General features: G+C 40.6%; 2 pseudogenes; one reads left to right on the forward strand and one right to left on the reverse strand.

Moving 5' to 3' along the window:
* Window positions 1-1,636: 1,636 nt before the first annotated feature.
* LOC147000792 (large ribosomal subunit protein eL29 pseudogene) lies at window positions 1,637-2,120 on the forward strand (annotated as a pseudogene).
* A 12,578-nt stretch (window positions 2,121-14,698) lies between these two features.
* On the reverse strand, window positions 14,699-15,167 carry LOC110311114 (small ribosomal subunit protein eS19 pseudogene; annotated as a pseudogene).
* Window positions 15,168-16,508: the final 1,341 nt, after the last annotated feature.

A 16,508-nucleotide genomic window follows, 5' to 3' on the forward strand; every position in this document is an offset into this window, starting at 1 on the left:
CTCAGAACTGAACAAAGAATTCTCACCTGAGGAATACCGAATGGCAGAGAAACACCTGAAAAAATGTTCAACATCCTTAATCATCAGGGAAATGCAAATCAAAACAACCCTGAGATTCCACCTCACACCAGTCAGAATGGCTAAGATCAAAAATTCAGGTGACAGCAGATGCTGGCGAGGATGTGGAGAAAGAGGAACACTCCTCCATTGTTGGTGGGATTGCAAGCTTGTACAACCACTCTGGAAATCAGTCTGGCGGTTCTTCAGAAAATTGGACATAGTACTACCGGAGGATCCAGCAATACCTCTCCTGGGCATATATCCAGAAGATGTCCCAACCGGTAAAAAGGACACATGCTCCACTATGTTCATAGCAGCCCTATTTATAAAAGCCAGAAGCTGGAAAGAACCCAGATGTCCCTCAACAGAGGAATGGATACAGAAATTATGGTACATTTACACAATGGAGTACTACTCAGCTATTAAAAAGAATGAATTTATGAAATTCCTAGCCAAATGGATGGACCTGGAGGGCATCATCTTGAGTGAAGTAACACAATCACAAAAGAACTCACACAATATGTATTCACTGATAAGTGGATATTAGCCCAAAACTTAGGATACCCAAGATATGAGATACAATTTGCTAAACGCATGAAACTCAAGAAGAATGAAGACCAAAGTGTGGACACTGTGCACCTTCTTAGAATTGGGAACAAAACACCCAGGGAAGGAGTTACAGAGACAAAGTTCGTAGCTGTGATGAAAGGATGGACCATTTAGAGACTGCCGTATCCAGGGATCCATCCCATAAGCAGCTTATAAACGCTGACACCATTGCATACACTAGCAAGACTTTGCTGAAAGGACCCAAATATAGCTGTCTCTTGTGAGACGATGCCGGGGCCTAGCAAACACAGGAATGGATGTTCACAGTCAGCTATTGGATGTATCACAGGGCTCCCAATGGAGAAGCTAGAGAAAGTACCCAAGGAGCTAAAGGGATCTGCAACCCTATTGTTGGAACAACATGATGTACTAACCAGAACCCCGGAGCTCTTGTCTCTAGCTGCATATGTATCGAAAGATGGCCTAGTAGGCCATCAATGGAAAGAGAGGCCCATTGGACTTGCAAACTTTATATGCCCCAATATAGGGGAATGCCAGGGCCAAAAGAATGGGAATGGGTGGGTAGGGAAGTGGGGGGCGCTATGGGGGACTTTTGGGATAGCATTGGAAATGTAATTGAGGAAAATATGTAATAATAAAAAAACAAAACAAAACAAAAAAAAATTAAAAAAAAAAAAAAAGAATCAGTTCTCAAAAAAAAAAAATATTGATTACACTAATTGGGATGAGTTGACCCATATACTGTGGGTAACATCCTTCTTTGTGAAGGGGGTGATGAACTGTATACAACTGAGAAAGTTTGCTGAGCAATAAACATGCATTTCATGGAACTCATATTATCTACATTTTCTGATTATGCACATGATGTAAATGGAGAATTATGGTTTCTGCTACATTGACTCACAAGCTTGTGTGCCTTGAACTGTGAGTTTTATAAAATAAACCTTTGTCCTTTAAAAAAAAAAAATCACTTCTTGGGGCGGGAGCCGTGGGTTACTGTGCAGACATGGCCAAGTCTAAGAACCACACCACACACAACCAGTCCCGCAAATGGCACAGAAATGGCATCAAGAAACCCCAGTCGCAAAGATATGAATCTCTTAAGGGGGTTGACCCCAAGTTCCTGAGGAACATGCGCTTTGCCAAGACGTACAACAAGAAAGGCCTGAAGAAGATGCAGGACAACAATGCAAAGGCAGTGAATGCGCACGCAGAGGCCATCAAGGCCCTGGTGAAGCCTCAGGCCATCTAGCCCAAGATGCCAAAAGGCCCCAAACTCAAGCGGCTGGCTTTCATTGCTCACCCTAAGCTTGGGAAGTGGGATTCGAAGCTACATGGCCAAGGGTCAGAGGCCCTGCCAACCGAAGCCTAAGGTTCAAACCAAGGCAGGGGCCAAAGCTCCAGCTAAGGCCCAGGCTTCAGTTCCAGCTCAGGCTCCCAAAGGTGCTCAGGCCCCCAATGGTGCCCAGGCCCCTGTGAAGGCCCCATAGAAAAGGATCCTGCCAGTGTGAAGACGGACTGCTGTGACATACCTCCCCACACACTATTTGCAGATGACCAGTGTCCTATGCTGTTCTTACAAATAAACTCAGGCAAGATCTGTTAAAAAAAAAAATTACTTCTTGGGGGCTAGACAGATGGCTCAGTGGTTAAGAGCACTGACTGCTCTTCCAGAGGACCCAAATTCAATTCCCAGCACCCACATGGCAGCTCACAACCATCTGTAATGTGATCTGATGCTTTCTTCTGGTGTGTCTGAGACAGCTACACTTTACTCAATACATAAAATAAATCTTTTTTTGTTTTTTGTTTTGTTTTGTTTTTTTTTAAATTTTTTTAGAGACAGGGTTTCTCTGTAGCCCTGGCTGTCCTGGAACTCACTCTGTATACCAGGCTAGCCTTGAACTCAGAAATCTGCCTGCGTCTGCCTCCCAAATGCTGGGATTAAAGGCATGGGCCACCACTGCCAGGCATAAAATAAATAAATCTTTAAAAAATATATAATCTCTCTTGGACATATAGCACAGTTGGTAGAGTACTTGCCTAGCTTCAATGAGGCTCTGAGTACCTTTCCCTAGCACTAGTGTCAACTGGGTGGGCTGTTGTATGCTTGTAATTCCAGGACTTAGGAAGTAGATACAAGAAGATCCTAAGTTCAAGAACATCACTGACACAGAAGTAGTTTGAATTCAGCCAGGGCTAGATACTTTGTCTTAAAAACAAAAATTCTTTATTTCTTGTTTATTTTTTTTTTGCCTTTATAATTCTATAAGAAAAGACTCAGTTTTCTTTTCCAGTTCCCTAGTAGAATTATTTATGAATGGAAAACTGTATCTAGTGGCAAAGTACTTTCTGAAAGAGCTCACACTCATCACAATCCCAGTTTATATCAAAGACTTTCCAAATATGTTCATTCTCCATCTGGACAAACTATTCTTAGCCTGCTTTAAAACTGAAGCTTACAAGACTGTTAAATATAGATTCAGAGTAATTGGACTACACTGACTGTTAGGATTTAGCCCTAGGAAATCACTTGTTTATTGTGGATACCTGAAATGTTTTCTAGTTTAAGGAAGCTGATGCACAAGGCCAAGAAAGAAATTCAGTGTCCTGCACAGTCCTTTAACACACTGTCCAGACTTTCCTTGCTATGGGCAGCATTTCCCATACCCTGGAATATGGTTATTTGCTGCACTTGGACTTTCATAGCGGATGACTACCGTGACCATTTGAAATACTGTATGCTTTTGTCCTCAAACTTTGCAACATTTCCATTCCTCTTTGTTAAAAAAAAAAAACACCTGTGAACTTTTTGACTGTCTTATAGCAACTTGCCTTGAATACTCTAGCAGTTAGTGGAAATGAAATAGCAATTAGTGACATGGCATAAACTGAACATAATATAATCTAAATGTAATAAAAAATTTAAATAGAAACTGTAGGATATTTCAACAAGGATAAAGATTCAGCTGCTTTAACTAAAACTAGAAATTTAGTCAAGATAAGATTATTTCTATTGATATTCTGGTTTATTTCTTGCCCAGTGATAATGTGTTAGCTTCTTACATCCATAAATTTAAGTACTCTAAAATATTAATTTCATTTGCTTGGTCCTAGATGGCTTGCTGCCAATCCCAGGTCCCTTGCACCAAGGTGGGAGAATATTGAGTAGAATAGGAATACATGTTCTTTTTAGGACACACGTATAATGGGTTTTACTTGTTATTTCTGCTAATTTGACCAGACCTTAGTTGTAGGAATATTGATGACTATCCAGGAAGTCAGCTTTCTCTGCCAACTGTTTAAGTTTTAGAAGCGGTGTCTTTGTGCTTCCGGCATATTCAGGTAATATTTAAGTCCTTCTCAAAACTCTGGTGGAGTTGAAGGCTAGTTATAGTCTCACAATGGAACTTACGTTGTTCAGCATGGAAGTTGTTCTAGACTTAAAAAGATGATTTTCAGATGGTAATACAAGTTAAAATCAAACATAATTGAGGTACAGAATTGTAAATTTTTGTTTGTTTGTTTTTTGAGACAGGGTTTCTCTGTATAGCCCTGGCTGTCCTGGAACTCACTCTGTAGACCAGGCTGGCCTCAAACTCAGAAATCTGCCTGCCTCTGCCTCCCAAGTGCTGGAATTAAAGATGTGTGCCACCACCACCCGGCTGTAAACTTTTTAAGTTAGGATAGATGATAAAATACTTCATCTAAATTGTCAAGTATAATGGACTGGATGTTATAGTGTAATTCATAGTTAATAATTTTCATGATTGTTTAAAAATAGTTCCTACTATGTATTGTTTGTTACTGTAAGAGAAAGAGCCTTTTTAGAAATATTTTTATTAGATATTTTCTTCATTTACATTTCAAATGCTATCCCCAAAGCCCCTTATACCATCCCCCTACCCTGCTCCCCAACCCAACCACTCCCACTTCCTGGCCCTGGCATTCCCCTGTACTGGGGCATATGATCTTCACAATCCCATTGATGGTCAACTAGGCCATCCTCTGCTACATATGCAACTAGAGACACAGCTCTGGGGGGTACTGGTTAGTTCATATTGTTGTTCCTCCTATAGAGTTGCAGACCCCTTTAGCTCTTTGGGTACTTTCTCTAGCTCCTTCATTAGGGGACCTATGTCTCATAAAATAGATGACTGTGAGCATCCACTTCTGTATTTGCCAGGCATTGGCATAGCCTTACAAGAGACAGCTATATCAGGGTCCTGTCAGCAAAATCTTTCTGGCGTATGCAGTAGTGTCTGGGTTTGGTGGCTGATTATGGGATGGATCCCCAGGTGGGGCAGTCTCTGGATGGTCTTTAGCTCCCAACTTTGTGAAGGAGCCTTTTTTAATTGGACAAGAAAGGAAAAATGTAGTGAGTTGCCTTAATGTTGTTTGTATTCTGATGTTAATACAGGTTCCTCAAGATGGCTTGCCCTGGATGAGCAGACCACCAGGTAGTCAGGTGATGTCATGTGAACCTTCTCCCATGGTAACTGGTCAATAAAAGGCTACAGCCAGTGATTAGACAATGGAGTGGAAAGGTGGAACTAGAGAGTGAGGGGGCAGGCAGGTAGGAGGAAAGGAGGAAGGTGAGAGAGGTAGAGAAGAAGAGAAGTAAGGGAGAGGGATAAGAGAGGATGGAGAAAGAGGAGGAGAAGCTGCTATGAACCAGAACCACATGGCTGGGAGAAACCACAAGTAGCAAGGGGTCTTATGACTAGGGAATAAGTTATTATATTGTTAGATCTGCCCAATCTAGGCATATAACTTATAATTATGATATCTGGATTGTGTGAGTTTTTAAATGGGCTTAATAGGGTTAGGAATTCCAGCAACACTTAGTGACACGGTCAACCTAGCTACAAGGGACATTGGAAAATAGCTCCAGCTAAAACTCAGACTGTTTCCTAAAAGAACATGGGACAGACAGATATGGCTTGCCAAATGTTAGCACTCTTCACCTCAGATATGTGCTCACTGGACTAAGTGTATTGCCTTCTAACCATGAAGCAAAGACAACAAAAGTAAAAATTACAACCACCGATACAACCCTGAAAAGAAATTGTCAAAAAATAAGTCTGAGAATGGGAGATGGAGGTGCAACCCCTGGATTCTACCCCCAGTTCTGCACAAGGCAACCCAAGTATAAAGAGGAAGTGCAATTAAATGTTACAGATCTTAGGGGAATGTCAGCAGTGGACACTACCACACTTGTAAGTCTATTAATTCAGTTTTCAAAGATGCGGTCTTTGAGCTTACTAATAAGTCACTTGTTTTATACAAAAACTGTGAACAATCCTCTTGAATAGTGATTTCTGTCTCAGCCTTTAATATCCTTAATTTTTTTAAATTTTAAAAAATTTTTTTAAAAAATATCCTTAATTTTTTTAAATGATAGAATTAGCATTACAGAGTAAGCTAGATGCCTCTGATTAGTCTAGTCTTCAGCTAACATGGCATAATGAGTTTTATATTTTCTTTCTAGGAACATCTTGTCTGTTGTTATGTAGAAAGTACAGATTCGTGGTGGATTGTTTCTGGGACTTCATTGTATATCAAAATCCAAAGATGCTTAAAGCCTTTATATAAAATGTAATATTTGCATATAATGTATGTTTATCTTTCTGTATCTTCCTGGATACTCTAAGTCTCTGTGATTATAATATTTAATAAGATATAGATAAATATATAGAGACATAAAATATGATATGTAAAAATATTCTACTGAACTATTAAGGAACAATGACAACACAGACTGTTCATGTTCAGTGCAGATGCAGATGCAGATTTTGTTCTTATGAGCAGTTGAGCTCGTAGATGTGGAGCCAGTATGGAGAATTTCTGAAGTTTGATTTGATGCACAGAGAAGAGTCTGTTGTTGGGCACTGGCAATGCCTAACTGCTGTTAGGGAAAGCTCATTTTCCAGTGTCCCAATCAGTGCTCTGGTGGCACTGTTAGCCCTCCCTGGGAGAGGGAAGAACACAGCCCGTGAACAAGTGAAGTTCCAGGAACAGAGGAGGTGGACCCAAGGTCCAAGTTGGCTCCAGGAGAGGTTGATCAGAAAGGCCAGTGGTACCAGATCAGTAGGGAGAGGTCATGTGGTACTAGGCTGTGGGAGTGCCAGAACGTCATCAGGGAGAGAGAGAGATAGGTGGGGATGGGGGACCCATCTCCTGCAATTCAAGAGTCACTGTTCACTTTGATGAACAAACATCTGTTTTGGCTTCTCTCAGGGGTCTCTTACATCAAACTCAGTCTTGTTATACTTTATTTAGTAGCCTATGAGTCCTGAGGTATATCTGATAAGTATAGGATGCCATAGCTTCCTTGGGGCTTCAATGTCATGAATTTTCCACCATTGAATATATTCCTTTAGGTTAAGCAATAAAGTTGAAACAGCAACAACAAAAGCAAATATGCATTTTCTTTGAAAGTGTTTCTTATATTTCTAAAGTTAGTGGAATTGTATCTCTAGTTTTCTTATCTCATAACTCTCTGTAACTGACCCATCTGGTGAACTACAAATAAGAGAGAGTTGAATATCAGCATCTGTATTCCAGGCTACAGTAGTGTAATAAGCATGCCAGCAGCAGAATGGCCAGGCCTGATCTTGAGGATGCCTAGCTGAGGGGGTCAGGGTCTTGGTGTTGCATGGCTCAAAAGAAGGGTGTGGCAACTGGTCACACGAAGAATATTGGCGTGTATATTTTATCCAAGGCTGCTTCTATTCTGACTTCTTTTAAGCTTAGAATTCCTGCAGTAGAAGCAATATTCATTGTCATGATAGCCCAAGTCACTGTAGTCTAGCACTTAAAAAATATTTTTCCTGCTGGGCGTGGTGGTGCACGCCTTTAATCCCAGCACTCGGGAAGCAGAGGCAGGTGGATTTCTGAGTTCGAGGCTAGCCTGGTCTACAAAGTGAGTTCCAGGGTAGCCAGGGCTATACAGAGAAACCCTGTCTTGAAAAACAAACAAACAAACAAAATATTTTTCCTGTTAATATTTCATGAATATTAGCTTCCTTAGCTCTGAAAGTTCCCCATTCTTTTCAGCCTTTTGTACTGGTGGCTCATTTAGGCCTTGGCTTTATAGAACATTGGAGTCATAAAGTTACTTTATACTTAAAGCACTTTCAAAACAATCATCCCCGCCAGAGTGAGGCATGCTTTCATTGTTTTAAAAGTCATTTCGAATCTTAAAACTTTTTTTTTTTTAACCACATTCATGAAAATGTTCTTTTGTTCATTCTTTTAGTACAAAAATGACAGCTCAGGTTCATCCTTCTCCACAATATATCCAAGGAGTGTTGTAACTCAAGCTAGAGAGAAAATCAAAATCCTCATCCAGGTGTGGCAGTGTATGCGCTTTGTACTTGGAAGGTGGAGGCAGGAGGAGCGCTTTAATTCCCATCAAACATGAATACACAAGGAACATGGTACTCACAGTGCTTTGTATAGAAACATACACAAGGAACCTGAAAGCCCCTTTTCCAAAAGTAAAACCCCGAAAACCAACCTTCGTGTTGAAATCCAGTCAAAGACACAAATGAAAGTGAAAACTTTAGGAATGGCGAAAGGACCAACAGTGAGCCTACGATCTATTGTGGAACAGAGCAAAGACTTAATGGGAATGTGATCATTACAGAATACAATGTGATGGCTTTATACCCTGGCAACACACAGAAAACAAGCAACTGGGAGAGCCAAAGGAAAAGCCAGAAGTGGGAAAGATTGCTAGGAATGTCGCTCCCTTATCTCAGAGAGCAGAGAGCCAGTCCATGCTATGTAAACTTAATCCACGTGGTCCAGGAAGGGAGAGAAGTCTCCTCAAACATCTGATGCTTTGTGTAGTCTAAACTCTCTTTTAAAAACTAAATATCTCTGAGTTGCTTGGCAATTGCCACCTTATTTTCATTTAATTTTTAAATTACATGTGTGTGTGTGAGAGAGAGAGAGACAGAAACACAGAGACAGACACAGAGACAGAGCGAGAGAGACGGAGAGAGGACAACTTGCAGGAGTAAGGTTTCTCCTAGCATGTGGTTCCTTGAACTGGACTCAGATCAAAAGAAGGGCCATGTGGCGAAACATTTGTGTGAAGCAAGTAGATCTTATCATATTATATTTTCCTTTGTTTTGTGAAATGTATTTTTTTCTGACCCAACAAATGATATTTTCCTATACTTTATAATAAAACAATCTAACCTTTTCCTCAACTGGACTATACTCCAGCCTTATAAAACTGGGAGTGTTTGGAGTGATTTTCATACAAGTGCTCTGAGGCATGGACTAGTGTTTCAAAGAAGCCTTGCCTTTTGCAATCTTGCTCTATTTAAAGCCTACTTTAGGGCTCAGTTGTGTCACCTCTTAGATATTTCTTGGCTCAAATCTAACTCTTGAACCTTTAAATAGAGGCAGAGTGGAACTGAAATGAAGCCAGAAGAAACAGGTGATGGGTGGAATCTCCTTTGGGTGATCTTGTCCCTGACTGGAGAGGCTGCACAATTGGTCAGCCCTAAGATGTGTCTAAACTTGAGGTGTGTGTAAGGATTTAGTAGACATGATGTGTAGTACAGCAGGAAAACTGAGATTAGGCACTGCACAAAGAACTGCAGAATTCTTGTGTGTGTATGTTTGTGTCTGTGTGTGTATCTATGTGTGTGTGTATGTATTTCCATCTGTCTGTCTGTCTGTCTGTCTGTCTCTCTCTCTCTCTCAGTGAGTGAGTGTGTGCTTGCATTTGGAGGAGAGGTTGATGTCAGGTGTCTTTTGTAATTACATTCCACGTTATTCTCTGAGACAGGGTCTCTCAGGGAGTCTGGAGTTCATTGATTTAGTAAGTTTAGCTGGCCAGCGAGCTCCAAGGATTTTCCTTTTAAGTTCCTCTCAGCTCCTATTGGGGAATCTTGCAAAAATTAAGAAAACCTGCTGTTGCTTACATTTAAAAATAAAACCAATATTGGATTTATTTATGGCTTCAACATGTGTAACCAGTTTGAATTTCTTTAACCAGCTTACTACTTTTTACAAGTTCAAAAGCATAGTGTCACATCTAAGATGTGATGATTTGTAAGATGCACTATTTTTTTAAAATATGTTACCTGAAGGGAAAATACACAGTCAATGCTATCTCATTACTTGTGTGTGTGTGTGTGTGTGTGTGTGTGTTTGTGTGCATGTGTGTGATATACAACTGTCATTGTGTTTCTGTTGCTGTAAGGAGACACCATGATCATGGCAACTCTTATAAAGGAAAACATTTAATTGGCTTACAGTTTCAGAGGCTTAGTCTATTATTGTTATGGCAGGAAACATGGCAGCATGCATGCAGACATGGTGCTAGAGAAGCTAAGGGTTCTATATCTGTTTCCCTCAGGCAGCAGAAAAAGAACTGGTTTGAGGTTCTGAGATCACAAAGCCTGCCCCCATAGTGAAACACATCCTTCAGCAAGGCCACACTTCCTAATAGTGCCATTCCCTATGGGCCTATGAGGAGTATTTTTGTTCAAACCACCACAACTAGAGATGAAGGTTGCAGAGTTGTTAATCAATCAGAGAAAGAAAGTAAGTCTGGAATGGATAAAATATTATATATCTAATTACCTCAAGCAGTATAAATGCAGGGACTATCTATGCATATAAGCAACTCTTGAAAGAACTAAATTTATTTAAATTCTTTCATCATCATAAGGATTATGCTAAGCAAGTACTCTGTCCCTCTGTCTCTAGCCCTTTATTTAAATTATTTCTAACTGTATCCTATTACGTATTTCAGTACTACTTATAAACACATGTTCTAAAATAAAAATTAAAATAACCAGAAAACAGGTATGGTGGTTCATGCATGTAATCCTAGCATTTGGGAGGCCAAACAGCAAGAGGATTGTCATGAGTTCAAGGGCAGGCTGTGTTAAATAGTGAGTTTCAAGGCAGCCTGGGCTACAAACTGTGGAACAGTTCAATAAGTCACAACTCTTGCTGGTTAGTTCTTTTGCCAGCCTGGCAGAAGCTGGGTTCCTCTAGGAAGAAGAACTCAATTAGGAAAATATTTCAATAGGTAAAGACATGTGCTATAAATCTGGTGACCCAGTTAGATCTCTGGGACTGACTGAAGAGAACTGAGTCCTATTAAGTTACTTTTTCACTTCCAAATGTCATGGCACATTATTTCTTTCTCCCTATAAACAAAATACATAACTATAGCAAACACAAAACAAGGTAAAAGAAAGAAATTGGAAGAATTTTTAATTGATTTATTAAAAATAACAAACTGGAGACTGGAGAGATTCTCCTTCAAAACACACATACACCGATTAATTTATGCTTGGATGTAGGAAGATAGAAATCTTTATAGTGTGTGACTAGAACTCCCTGAATTCTTCATGTTTCATTTCTTCACTTTGGTTCTGTAAACGTCCTTTGTGATCTAGCTGTACTGTTACTGATTTTATTTCCTCCTCCCCCTCTTCCTCCTCTTTCTTGCCTTCCTTCAAGTGCTTGGGGTTGAACTGGGGCCTGCCATGTGCTAGGGAAGTACTCTACCTCTTAGCTACATCCCTAGCTTTATTTTTATTTTTTTCCTGAATTTAAGTTTGAGTCAGCATTTCTTTGTGTTGCCCATGCTGGTACTGAACTCATTCTGTGGCTCTGGTAGGCCTCTGAACTTTTAATGTTTCTCCTCAGCTTCATGAGTAGCTAGGATTACAGGCCTATGGTAACAGGATAGACTTTTTGCCTATTGACTTCAGTTCTGAAAGCCATATTATTGAAGTACCATATCCTACTTTCTTGCATCTTATAGTCAAAATCCAGCTATTGATACTTCATCTGTGTAGGACAGTAGCTGGATGACCCATGGTTAAATAAGGTGTAGAAGTCAGTCCTTCATTAGGCAGCAATTGGGCTGAGCACTGATAAAAAACCCCTGAGCTTTTTGGGGCCCCTTTTAAACACTTGGTGGGAATTTGACTTCAGGCCAGGAAAAAAGAAGTAAACTCAAGAAGGGAATCTGACTTTGGTCCAGGCCTCAGGAAATAGGCCCGGATTAAGAACATTTACATTTGAGTTAATGCAAAGCTCAGAGTGGGCTCAGCAAGGCTGGGGTGGCAGTGCTTTTGTTTTAGTAATCCTGACTAGCCCCTAGAAAGCTGTTTACCTGATTTTGTTTATTTCCTTGCTTGTTCCTTGACCTAGAACTGATCTTATCATTTTGCATGTACTTAAAGTGGTAAAAAAGCAGACTGGGAAAAAAATAAACTTGCTTCAGCCTCAGAACTGGCTGGGGTCATGTTATAATGCTGTCTGCCTTTTTTTCCCCCCCTTTTAATCCTTGCTTCTACCCTGGAGAACCTGTTGACTGACTGAGTTGGCTTGGTCAGCCCTGTTTTCATTCTGAGATTCTATGCTCCTTTCAAGGGTGAAGCTCCAGCCTCCTCTGAGGAGCAGTGGAGTGGGCAAGCTTTCTTTCTTGCTTTCCTCTTGTTAATATCTTCTTTTCCTTTCATAACAAAGCCTCAGCTGTGCTTAGGATTTTCCATCTAGAAGGAGCTAACTTCCCAAGTTCCTTGTAACTAGGGACAAAGAATAACCTTTGTAAGACTCTGGGGAGCCTTAGCTTACCTGGGATCTCCTGAGTGAACCACGTGGAGCCAGGATCGATGCAAAAAGCGAGAGGAATTTATTGTTCCAGTGCACTGGGGTCATCCCAGACCCGAGGGAGAGGTGGTGACCACCAGCACCAGTTTGGCAAGTTTTTATATGGTTTCCAGGGACAGAATAGAACATCAGCAACTAGGCACAATATGATTGGTGGAACAGTGCACCCTTTAAACTGATTGGTCTTTAGGGAATGAGGTAATAAGGACTTCCTGCCCTGTGGTCTGAGAAATGCTAATTAGCTTCTTCCTTCTGGAGGGGCGTGTGTTTCATGACCTCAAAGTTCCTGAGCTGACCTTTTCACCTTGACCTATTCTTGGCCCACAAGATATAAGGAAAAATTCATAATATAGGAGTCTGGGGAGGTGATTATTTCTTCTATAAAGAGCACATTCATTGTTTTTTACTTAAATCTGTCTGGAACAGTGTAATACTTGGAGATAGGGTGTTCTCTCTCTGGTTCTAAGAAAGCAACTGAGAACCTTGTACATGCCACGCAAATGATTTGCCACTGAGTACATCTCCAGCCCAAGGTATCTCTCATATGACCATGAAGAAAAAAGTCACATCCTAAAACTGATTATCAGGAAGTAACAGAAATGTACTCTGGGCCTCTGGCTACATGAAAAAAAAAAAAAAAAGCTTTCCTTAAGACAACTGCAAATTAAGTCAAACACTATATAGCACACAGGATAATCCCAGTACTTAAGAAGCCAAAGCAGGGGCTGGTGAGATGGCTCAGTGGGTAAGAGCACCCGACTGCTCTTCCGAAGGTCCAGAGTTCAAATCCCAGCAACCACATGGTGGCTCACAACCACCCGAAATGAGATCTGATGCCCTCTTCTGGTGTGTCTGAGGACAGCTACAGTGTATTTACATATAATAAATAAATAAAATCTAAAAAAAAAAAAGAAGCCAAAGCAGGAGGATTGTGAGTTCAAGGCCAGCTTAAGATGAATACATCTGTGGTGGTTTGAATAAGTATGGCCCCTAGAGACTGATGTTTTCATACTTGGTCCATGGGAAGTGTCACTTCTAGGAAGTGTGGCCTTATTAGAGTAGGTGTGGATTTGCTGGAGGAAGTGTGTCACTGTGGGGCCAGACTTTGAAATCTCCTATGTACAAGCTCTACTCAGTGTGGAATCCAGTCTCCTGCTGCTTGTAGATCAAGATATAGAACTCTTGCTCCTCCCACACCATGTCTGCCTGCACACTGCCACGCTTCCCACCATGATAATAATGGACTGAACCTCTCTAACTGTAAGCTAGCCCAAATTAAATGTTTTTATTTATAAGAGTTGCCTTGGTCATGGTGTCTCTTCACTGTAATAAAACACTAACCAAGATACTATCTAAAAGGAAGAAAGGAAGGAAGGAAAGAAGGAAAGAAGGAAAGGAAAGAAGAAAGAGAGGAGGAAGGAAGAAAAAAAGAGGCACTATAATTAAGACTATATCACATGCAGGCCTATTTAAGCCTAAGTAGGGTGATGGATAATGTTTTCCATCACATTAGCTCAAATTTAATGTTTGTATAGGTTCACAAGTAGCTACTAGTAGTCATCTTTTCATTCAAGTATTCTCTTTCTCTCTTTCCTTTTATTTGTTTATTTGTATGCTGTGAGGTCAGAGAACAAATTGTAGGAGTCAATTCTTGCCTTCTACCTGTAGTTTCCAGGGATTAAGCAAGAACCTTTACCTGAAGAATCATCTTGCTGGCCCATCTACTCAGCTATTCTTGACAAGAATAGCTTGAGACTAAGGCTGGGACTTAGCATAAAGGATGGTTGTGAAGTTAACTACAAGAATCTTGGCTCTGTATCATCAGCTCAGATAAATTATTTAATCCCAATTGAACAGTGGTTCTCAACCTTTCTAATGCTGTGACCCTTTGCTTCAGTGACCCCCAAACATACAATTTTTTTGTTGTTGTTGTTTGTTTGTTTGTTTGTTTGTTTTTTTTTTTTTTTTTTGGTTTGTTTTCCAGACAGGGTTTCTCTGTGTAGCCCTGGCTGTCCTGGAACTCACTTTGTAGACCAGACTGGCCTCGAACTCAGAAATCCACCTGCCTCTGCCTCCCAAGTGCTGGGATTAAAGGTGTGTACCACTACTGCCTGGCACAATTTTTCTTCTTCTTCTTCTTCTTCTTCTTCTTCTTCTTCTTCTTCTTCTTCTTCTTCTTCTTCTTCTTCTTCTTCTTCTTCTTCTTCTTCTTCTTCTTCTTCTCCTTCTCCTTCTCCTTCTCCTTCTCCTTCTCCTTCTCCTTCTCCTTCTCCTTCTCCTTCTCCTTCTCCTTCTCCTTCTCCTTCTCCTTCTCCTTCTCCTTCTCCTTCTCCTTCTCCTTCTTCTCCTCCTCCTCCTCCTCCTCCTCCTCCTCCTCCTCTTCTTCTTCTTCTTCTTGTAAATGAATGAGGCAATTTATTAACCCAGCATCCTTTGTTCTAATGCTTCTTGTTGGCAGCTGCCACCTGTCCAGTGATCCTGTCCAGATCTCTCTGTCCTTGAGGTCTTGGCTTGCGAACCCACATCTGTCCCTTTTTCACCATTTTCAGCCCCTCCAGGGCTTGGAGGACCCGGCGGACCAAACTCTTAGAACCTCTTCTGAAGTGGCTGGGTCTAACACCATTTCTCTACCATCCTCCATAGATCTTGGTCATGGAACCAACCCCTGCACCACCTCGGAGGTACAGGTGCTGTGCTGTGGAAGCAGCTCCTGTGTAGAACTAGTTCTCATCATATGGGGCAAGCTCTTTATGTTTGGCCAGCTTGACTGTGTCTACCCATTTGGGAACTTTCAGCTTCCCAGACTTTTTGAGGAAGGTTGTCAGAGCTCTGACGAACTCCTGCTGGTTAACGTCTTTTACAGTAACGCCAGGCATCATGCTGCCAGCCAGGGGAAAGCAAATGACCTTTTTTGCTACTTCTTAACTGTAATTTTGCTACTGTTATGAAATACAATGGAAATATTTGTCATAGGTGAGCCCTATAAAAGGGTTGTTCATCCCCCAAAGGGTAGAACCCACAGATTGAGAACTGTTGCATTAGAGCCTTTGTTTATTTATACAAGGTGATTGTTTCAGAGAAGGTTAAATGAGATAATAGGAGAATCTTTAGTTCAACGCCTATAGGTCACAAATTAAATATTCAACAAAGGGCAGCCCTTCTCTCTTTGTTACAGAAGTAAATTATTTCCCCTCATCACCATGGCAATAGCCTAGACATGTCTTCTACCAGTTTGAAGTTGAGTAACAAATGTGTGACAAGATACTTTTTATTGAAAACATTTTCATTTATTTATTTTTATTTTATTAATTTTTAATTGAAAATAGATATTTTCATGCAGTATATTCTGATTAGTTTCCCCTCCAATTCTTTCCAGATTCTCCCTACTGCCCCACCCATCCAAATCCACACCCTTTCTTTCTATTATTAATATACAAGCAGGGATTTTAAGAAAGTAATAATAAAACAAAATAGGAACAAACTGGAATAGGACAAAGCAAGAAGACAGAAAACACAAAAACAAAAACAAAAAACAAAGAAAAGTTCAAGAAACATCCAGACACTGACACACATTCACACACACAGAAAACATATAACAACAAAATTGGAAACTACAATGTATAAGGTAAAGATCTTGTATAATTAAAAAAAAAAAAGACACAGAAATAGTCCAGCCAAAGCATTGTGAGAATAAAAAAACCTATGAAAATACCACTGAGTTTGTTTTGTGTCAGCCATCTGTTGGTTATGGAGCCTCGCTTAGAAAGCTTTTTTTTTCCTCAAAAGTGGCTATAAAGTTAGAGATCGCTTCTGTGTCAGGGCTGTGGGTTTGTTATGAGTTTGGGATCCTCCAGAGATCACCATCTGACTGTGAATATATTTTACCAAGAAGAGGCTTTTGTTCAGATATCGGTGCCAGGGCTACAGCTGGGACTTGGGATTTCCAAGTTAGTCAGGGGTGAAAGACCAGGAAAAATCCAGACACCCCTAGCATACAGAGTAGAACCAAGAATGTAGATTAGCTGATTCAGGGACCCTGTTCCAGGAACTGATGATCACAAAAGTTAGATTAAAATCTTGAGAACAAGCTTGAGAAACAGGGAGTTTCTCCTTGTGATTTTTAGTTCCCCCTTGTGATTTTTCACTGGTATTTTCGGCATTTTCCAATAATGCCCTCCCTACCCCCTTGGGTTGTGTTTTTTTTCTTTAAATACCCC

This window comes from Mus caroli, unplaced genomic scaffold (assembly GCF_978045245.1).
Source record: "Mus caroli unplaced genomic scaffold, Mus_caroli_1 scaffold_16, whole genome shotgun sequence".
NCBI classification, from domain to species: domain Eukaryota; kingdom Metazoa; phylum Chordata; class Mammalia; order Rodentia; family Muridae; genus Mus; species Mus caroli.